The sequence below is a fragment of the Medicago sativa genome, chromosome 5 (genome assembly GCF_051527215.1).
Source record: "Medicago sativa cultivar Bolivia chromosome 5, Bolivia_mono, whole genome shotgun sequence".
NCBI lineage: Eukaryota > Viridiplantae > Streptophyta > Magnoliopsida > Fabales > Fabaceae > Medicago > Medicago sativa.
The window spans coordinates 27,490,587-27,499,152 of NC_140753.1; the positions used below are offsets into that span (position 1 = coordinate 27,490,587).

Below are 8,566 nucleotides of genomic sequence, written 5' to 3' on the forward strand. Positions count from 1 at the left end.
AAAGGAAGTCTCTTGCTTGTGTGCTTGAGCATTTGTAATCAGATATTACTCTTAGTAAAATCTCCTTGGAAGTGCAAGGGGGACTGGACTACTTCCGGATTGTGGAAGGAACCAGTATAATTGCTTTGTGTCGTTCTTCTTCTCTCTCTCTCTCTGTTTTATTCCGCTGCATTTAGATTCTGACCATCACTTCAGAAGCTGTCTCACTTAGCTTCTGATCAGTGTGTTCAGTTTTTTAGGAGAAACGAAGAATTTTTAAAAACACAATTCAACCCCCGTTCTTGTGTTTTTCTCACCTTCAATTGGTATCTAGAGCCTTGGTCTGTTGTGTAACACTTAACCGTGCAACAGTCAAAGATCTGAGAAAAACATGTCTACTCCTCCTCCTACTGGTTCTGGTGATACTAGCTATAAAAATGTCTCACATGATTATAGTGATAGTAAGAAATCCAGTGTTGGAAAGATTCCAAAATTCAATGGAGATGCTGAAGAATTCTCTTGGTGGAAGACCAACTTTTGCAGTTACATCATGAGCCTAGATGAAGAATTATGGGATATTCTGGAAGATGGTGTTGGTGATTTAGTCCTTGATGAAGAAGGAGCTGCTGTGGATAGAAAGAAACATACTCCAGAACTGAGGAAACTCTACAAGAAGCATCATATTATCAGAGGAGCCCTTGTCACTGCCATACCCAAAGCAGAATACATGAAGATGAGTGACAAATCCACTGCGAAAGCTATGTTTGCTTCTCTCTGTTCAAATTATGAAGGGAGCAAGAAGGTCAAAGAAGCAAAGGCTCTCCTGTTTGTACATCAGTATGAGTTATTCAAGATGAAGGATGATGAAACTATTGAGGAGATGTACTCAAGGTTTCAAACCTTAGTTTCTGGGCTACAGATTCTAAAGAAGAGCTATGTTGCTTCTGATCATGTAAGCAAGATACTCAGAAGCTTACCTGCCAGATGGAGACCAAAGGTGACTGCCATTGAGGAAGCTAAAGATTTAAACACTTTAAGTGTCGAATTCTTGGTAGTTCTCTCAAAGTTCATGAGTTAAGTCTTAATGAACATGAGTCTACTAAGAAGAGTAAATCAATAGCTCTTTCATCCAAAGGCAAGTCATCAAAAGCTCTCAAAGTGGTTGAATCTGAAGAGGAAGAACAGTCAAGTTCAGATTCTGAACCAGATGCTGCTGAAATGGCCATGCTCTCAAACAGACTTCAATATCTGGCCAAGAAGAACATAAAGTTTCTCTCCAGAAGGGGTAACTCCAGAAGCTCAAGGAAAGAAGATCAGAAGGGATGCTTCAACTGTAAGAAGCCGGGACACTTCATTGCTGAATGCCCTGATCTTCAAAGAGAAAAGTCAAAGGACAAGTCAAAGAGGTCTACATTCAAACCAAGCAAATTCAAGAAGCAGATTAACCAGAGTTTAATGGCAACCTGGGATGATTTGGGTAGTGAATCTGGATCTGATAAAGAGGAAGCTGATGAAGATGCAAAGGTAGCTGTTGGGTTAGTAGCAACAGCAACTTCAGAAGCTGGATCAGATTCAGACTCAGAAGATGAAAACGAGGTATATTCCAAAATTCCCAGAGATGAACTTGTTGAGTCACTTAAAGAACTTCTTACGCACTTTGAAGTAAGAACCAATGAGTTGAAGGATTTAAAAGAAAAATATGCTGATTTGGTACAACAGCAAAAATCAACTCTATTGGATCTGAAAGCTTCTGAACAAGGACTTAGGGGCTTTGACTTCATGTGTAAAACATATGAAGATCAGCTCAGGTTCTTATGTCAGAAGCTACAAGAAAAGTGTAATGAAAAACCTTTAAGTAACATGAAATTGCTCTTGAAGATTTTATTATATCTGGCATTGACAGAAGCAGAGTAGCTTCTATGATTTATAGCATTTACAAGAACAATGGCAGAGGAATTGATTTTCCAGAAGTGAAACTTGAGAAAACCAATATAAAATCTTGTTGTGAATGCATCAAGGAAGGTCTGAAAACCTTCTTTGTACCAGAAGGGGCTGAGTTGTAAACTGTTGTTCAATCAGAACCTAAAGCTTCTAGTTCTAAGGCTAAGATTACTTCAAAGCCAAAGAACTCTAAGTCAAAGGCTATGATCAAATCTGATTCCAAGACTTCAAAGGTTAGGATCTTGAAAAGATCAGAACCTATTCCTCAGAGTCTGGTGAAACCAAAATCTGGGGTTCTAAAGTCTAAGTTTCAGAAGAAGACAGTTACTGCTTCTGAAGTACCAAAACCTAAGGTGATGGTTAATCAGAAGCAACCCAACTCACAGCACAAGGTACAAGAAGTTAAGAGTAAAGCCTTAAGTACTAACCTTCCAGGACCCATAGGACAATGTGTAACGCCCCATTTTTATTCTATTATTTTTAGTGGATGTTTGAGTGTTTTATATAATTTTATATGATTTATTTGGTATTTGATGTGTTGTATATTATTTAAATGAATATGGCTTTATTATTTGTGGAAATATTAGGAGAAATAAAAATAGGAGTAAAATATTAATATTTTGGTTAATGGGAGTTAATTAGTAATTATGAGAGTTTAGTGGGAGTTAAATGAAAAGAAAGAAGTTATATTTTTGGGAGAAAAAGAAAGAGAAGCAGAGATAAACAGTTTCACGTACAAACAATAGAAAAAACTGGTTTTTGGAGAGAAAAAGGAGAAGAACCAAGAGAAAGCTAGGAGAAGAGCTAGGAAGAGAGAATCCAATCGTTTTTGCTGTAGAATTTGCTGAGATAAGGTAAGGGTGGGATTCCTTTCAATAATCATGGTATATAATTTGAAAATTGATGAATTTGTTGTTCTTGGTTTTTTAGGGTTTGAGAAGTTATGTTAGATGATGAATTATGATGAAACTTGTTGTTGAATTGCATGATTATATGTTGTTTTATCCCCTATGTTGTCTAATAAACCTGTAAACATGTTTCTAAAACAATTTGGGTGATTATGGGATCAAATTTGGGGTTTGGGTTGATGAAATTGGGGTTTTTGGAGTGAAAACTGGTCTGTTTCCGTAGAACTGTCCATGTTCCATCGTAGTACGATGCTGGGAAATCGTACTACGATTTTTCCAGCAGCAAAAAAAAAATTTTCAGTATATCCCATCGTAGTACGATGCATTCCATCGTAGTACGATGTAATAGTGACAGCATTCCCCTGTTTCGTGTTCTTGCGTCTTTTTCACCCGTTTCTGTTTTGAATTAGCTTTCGGTGTAAACATAAAAGTTGTAGATAATTGAGTTAGCTTTCTAATGGCCTTGGTTTGGAGTGGAAAAGATTTGTAGATTTTGAGTTATGATAAAAATAGTCAAAGTGGGTCTTTAGAAAACTTTAAGAAAACTTAGCAAAACTAATCCCAAGTTAGTCTAAAAACTTATGGTTGGTTTCCCAACTTCAAACTTAAGTGTTAGGGATTTAGTTGAGATGTTTTATGGATATTTGACTTATGTTCTATTGATCAAAACTTAATTGCTTTTGGGGGATGTTTTAGACTTTGAGATGAATGTAATTGATTTATAAATATATGTTATGTTGTTGATTTCCGTTGTTGACGTTGTTGTATCATCTGATGTCGAAGTTGGGGAGTGTGTCATAATTGTTGTAGGCACATATGTTGTTGTTGTAGTCGTTGTTGAAGTTGTATGTTGATATACACAAGTCGAGTCCATATGCATACTCATGTTCTGTTGGGGGCTTATGCCCTGGAATGTTTATCATTCAAATTGTTGGGGGCTTATGCCCTGGAATGTTTATCATTCACCTGTTGGGGGCTTATGCCCTGGGATGCTTTAACCATCCAAATCGTTGGGGGCTTATGCCCTGGAATGCTTAGCATTCAACGCGCGTAGATTGGTACCACCTGCATGATGCATTAGTTGTTGTTGTCGTAGCATTGTTGAGTTGTTGTCGTTGTCGCATTGTCGAGTTGTCGGTGTCATTGTGGATAACGTTGTTGTTGTTGTTGTCGCTGTACCTTGTTGCTGAAAATAATTATGTCGTTGCCTATGTGTTTATTTAAATACATTATTAATGATGCCTGTTGTGATATGCTTTGTTGTTTTCATTAATTTGATGAATTATATATTATTATTATTGGATAAGTTTCTCACCCCTTCTGCGTATATGTTGCCTCGACCGTGGGTAATGTGCAGGTACTGATGACTTGTAGGTTTGGTCGGCTCAAGTGTCTAGGGCTCTGATACATACTAGGATGGGGAAATCGTTGCGAATGTCTTCTCATTTCTTTTATGTATCACATATTTTGGAAAAGACTTGCTATTAGAGTTTATCGTTGTTGAAAATAAAGTTGATTTATGTTGGGGCCTATGTGCCAAGATTTTCATTGATGTTGAATTTTGGTTGAAATTATATTTTTAAAGAATTATTCCGCTGCGGTTTATTAAGATTCTTTATGTTGGTCTTAAATAAATAGATATTTTCATTTTATGAAATTTTGATTAGCAGTGTGACACTCCGTTGTGTGAATACTCTGATTATAATAATTAATATTACGTTGTTGGGAGAACGGGGTGTTACAATTGGTATCAGAGCAGGTCGGTCCGTCCGGCCAATTAGTAGAGTCGTGTCGAGCCATGTAGAGTTGTTTGACAATTTATATTGTCTCAGTTGTGCTGATTTCTGTTGTTATGTAGAGTAGAGACCTGGAGGCTGCGAATATTATCTGTTACAAGAGAAATAGAATGGCTGGAAGAAACGATGCTGCGGTGGCTGCTGCATTGGAAGCTGTGGCCTAAGCTATAGGACAACAACAGAATGCTGGTGCTGGTGTTAATGCTGATGTAAGAATGTTGGAGGCCTTTCTGAGGAATCATCCTCCTACTTTCAAAGGAAGGTACGACCCTGACGGAGCACAGACATGGCTCAAAGAAGTTGAAAGAGTTTTCAGGGTTATGCAATGTACTGATGACCAGAAGGTACGTTTTGGTACGCACATGCTAGCTGAGGAAGCTGATGACTGGTGGGTGAGTCTCTTACCTGAATTAGAGCAAGGTGATGCAGCTGTGACTTGGGTTGTGTTTAGGAGGGAGTTCCTAAACAGATATTTCCCTGAGGATGTTCGCGGAAGGAAAGAGATTGAGTTCCTTGAGCTGAAGCAAGGAAACATGTCGGTGACAGAGTATGCAGCCAAGTTTGTGGAGTTGGCTCAGTTCTATCCACACTATACTGGAGACAATGCTGAATTTTCTAAGTGCATAAAGTTTGAGAATGGTTTGCGTGCTGATATTAAGCGAGCCATTGGTTACCAGCAGATCCGTGACTTTTCTGCTTTGGTGAGCAGATGCAGAATCTATGAAGATGATACCAAAGCTCACTACAAGGTGATGAGTGACCGTAGAGGTAAGGGACAGCAGAGTCGTCCGAAGCCTTACAGTGCCCCTGCTGACAAGGGCAAACAGAGGATGCCTGAGGAAAGGAGACCCAAGGGAAGAGATGTTCAAGCTGAGATAGTTTGCTATAAGTGTGGTGAGAAAGGCCACAAGAGTAATGCATGTACTCAACGGGATGAGAAGAAGTGTCATCGTTGTGGCAAGAAAGGGCATATCATGGCTGAGTGCAAGCGTGTTGACATGGTTTGCTTCAATTGTGATGAAGAGGGTCATCTCAGTTCTCAGTGCAAGAAGCCTAAGAAGGCTCAGACTAGTGGGAAGGTGTTTGCATTGGCCGGTACACAAACGGCTAATGAAGATCGACTTATCAGAGGTACTTGTTTCTTTAATGGTACTCCTTTAATTGCTATTATTGATACTGGTGCTACACATTGTTTCATTGTTGTTGATTGTGCAAATAAGTTGGGTTTAGTTATGTCAAGTATGCCTGTGGAAATGGTTGTTGAAACTCCAGCTAAGGGTTCAGTAACCACATCGTTTGTTTGTCAGAGTTGCCCTATATCCATGTATGGTAGAGATTTTGAAGTTGATCTTGTATGTTTGCCATTGACGGGTATGGATGTGACCCTTAGTATGAACTGGTTGGAGTACAATCATGTTCATATTAATTGTTTTAGAAAGGCGGTGTACTTTTCTTCTGCTGAAGAAGAGAGTGGAGCAGAATTTTTATCTACCAAGCAGCTGAAGCAGTTAGAGCATGACGGAAACTTGATGTTTTCTTTAATGGCGTATTTGTCTGTGGAGAATCAGTCGGTAATTGATAGATTTCCCGTTGTGAATGAATTTCTTGAAGTTTTTCCTGATGAGATTCCAGATGTGCCACCAGAGAGGGAGGTTGAATTTTCAATTGATCTGGTGCCGGGTACAAAGCCTGTGTCGATGGCTCCTTACCGTATGTCCGCTTCAGAATTGGCAGAGTTGAAGAAGCAGTTAGAAGACTTGCTTGATAAGAAGTTTGTAAGACCGAGTGTTTCACCTTGGGGAGCGCCGGTGTTGTTGGTAAAGAAGAAGGATGGTAGCATGAGATTATGTATAGATTATCGTCAGTTGAATAAAGTGACGATAAGGAATAGGTATCCACTTCCGAGAATTGACGACTTGATGGATCAATTAGTGGGTGCTCGTGTGTTTAGTAAAATCGATTTGAGGTCAGGTTACCATCAGATTAAGGTGAAGGATGAAGATATGCAGAAGACGGCCTTTAGGATACGGTATGGACACTATGAATATAAAGTGATGCCTTTCGGTGTTACTAATAAGCCTGGTGTGTTCATGGAGTATATGAACAGAATTTTTCATGCTTTTCTAGATAAATTTGTTGTTGTGTTTATTGATGATATTTTGATTTATTCTAAGACTGAAGAAGAGCATGCAGAACATTTGAAGATTGTTTTACAGGTCTGAAAGAAAAGAAGTTGTATGCAAAGTTGTCAAAGTGCGAGTTCTGGTTAAGTGAAGTAAGTTTCCTTGGCCATATTATTTCTGGTAGTGGTATTGCAGTTGACCCGTCGAAGGTTGAAGCGGTATCACAATGGGAGACTCCTAAGTCAGTTACAGAGATTAGAAGTTTTCTTGGTTTGGCTGGTTATTACAGAAGATTTATCGAAGGATTTTCGAAGTTGGCACTTCCATTGACTCAGTTGACCTGTAAAGGTAAAGCTTTTGTGTGGGATGCTCAGTGTGAGAATAATTTCAATGAGTTGAAGCGAAGATTGACAGCGGCTCCAATTTTAATTTTACCAGAGCCGGATAAACCTTTTGTGGTATATTGTGATGCGTCTAAGTTGGGTTTAGGTGGTGTGCTTATGCAAGATGGCAAAGTAGTGGCTTATGCGTCGAGACAATTGAGAATTCATGAGAAGAATTACCCTACACATGATTTAGAGTTGGCTGCTGTGGTTTTTGTGTTGAAAATTTGGAGACACTATTTGTACGGTTCCAGATTTGAAGTGTTTAGTGATCATAAGAGTCTGAAATATTTATTTGATCAAAAAGAGTTGAATATGAGGCAGAGAAGGTGGCTAGAGTTGTTGAAGGATTATGATTTGGGTTTGAATTATCATCCGGGTAAAGCCAATGTGGTTGCAGATGCCTTAAGTAGGAAAACGTTGCACATGTCGGCAATGATGGTGAAAGAATTTGAATTACTGGAACAGTTTAGAGACTTGAGTCTTGTTTGTGAATTGGCACCTCAGAGTGTGCAGTTGGGTATGTTAAAAATTAATAGTGATTTCTTGAAGAGTATCAAGGAAGCACAGGAAGTTGATGTGAAATTTGTAGATTTGATGACTGCTAGTAATCAGAATGCAGATGGTGATTTTCAAGTTGATGATCAAGGAGTGTTGAGATTCCGAGGCAGGATTTGTATCCCTGATAATGATGAATTGAAAAAGTTGATTTTAGAAGAGAGTCACAGAAGTAGCTTGAGTATTCATCCGGGAGCTACAAAGATGTATCATGACTTGAAGAAACTGTTTTGGTGGTCTGGATTGAAGCGTGATGTCGCACAATTTGTTTATGCATGTTTGACTTGTCAGAAATCGAAAGTTGAACATCAGAAGCCTGCTGGTTTGTTGACACCATTAGATGTGCCGGAATGGAAATGGGATAGCATCTCCATGGACTTTGTGACGAGTTTACCAAACACTCAAAGAGGGCATGATGCCATTTGGGTTATTGTCGATAGATTGACGAAGTCGGCACACTTCATTCCGATTAATATCACCTATTCAGTAGCTCAGTTGGCGGAGATCTATATTCATAATATTGTGAAGTTGCATGGTGTTCCATCGAGTATTGTGTCGGATAGAGATCCGAGGTTCACTTCGAGATTTTGGAAGAGCTTGCAAGAAGCTTTGGGCTCTCAGTTGAAGTTGAGTTCAGCGTATCATCCGCAAACAGATGGTCAGTCAGAAAGAACGATTCAATCATTAGAAGACTTGTTGAGGGTGTGTGTACTTGAGCAAGGTGGAGCTTGGGACAGTCACCTACCATTGATAGAGTTCACGTACAACAATAGTTACCATTCGAGTATTGGTATGGCACCTTTCGAAGCTTTATATGGTCGAAGGTGTAGAACTCCTTTATGTTGGTTTGAGTCGGGTGAAAGTGTTGTGTTGGGACC

General features: G+C 39.1%; 1 long non-coding RNA gene across 1 annotated transcript; it reads left to right on the forward strand.

Annotated features, from left to right (window-relative positions):
- Positions 1–2,376: 2,376 nt before the first annotated feature.
- Positions 2,377–4,437, forward strand: LOC146921462 (uncharacterized). Its single transcript, XR_015012146.1, has 2 exons — positions 2,377–2,774; positions 4,186–4,437. It is a non-coding gene; the product is annotated as an uncharacterized LOC146921462 (long non-coding RNA).
- The last annotated feature ends 4,129 nt before the right edge of the window (positions 4,438–8,566 follow it).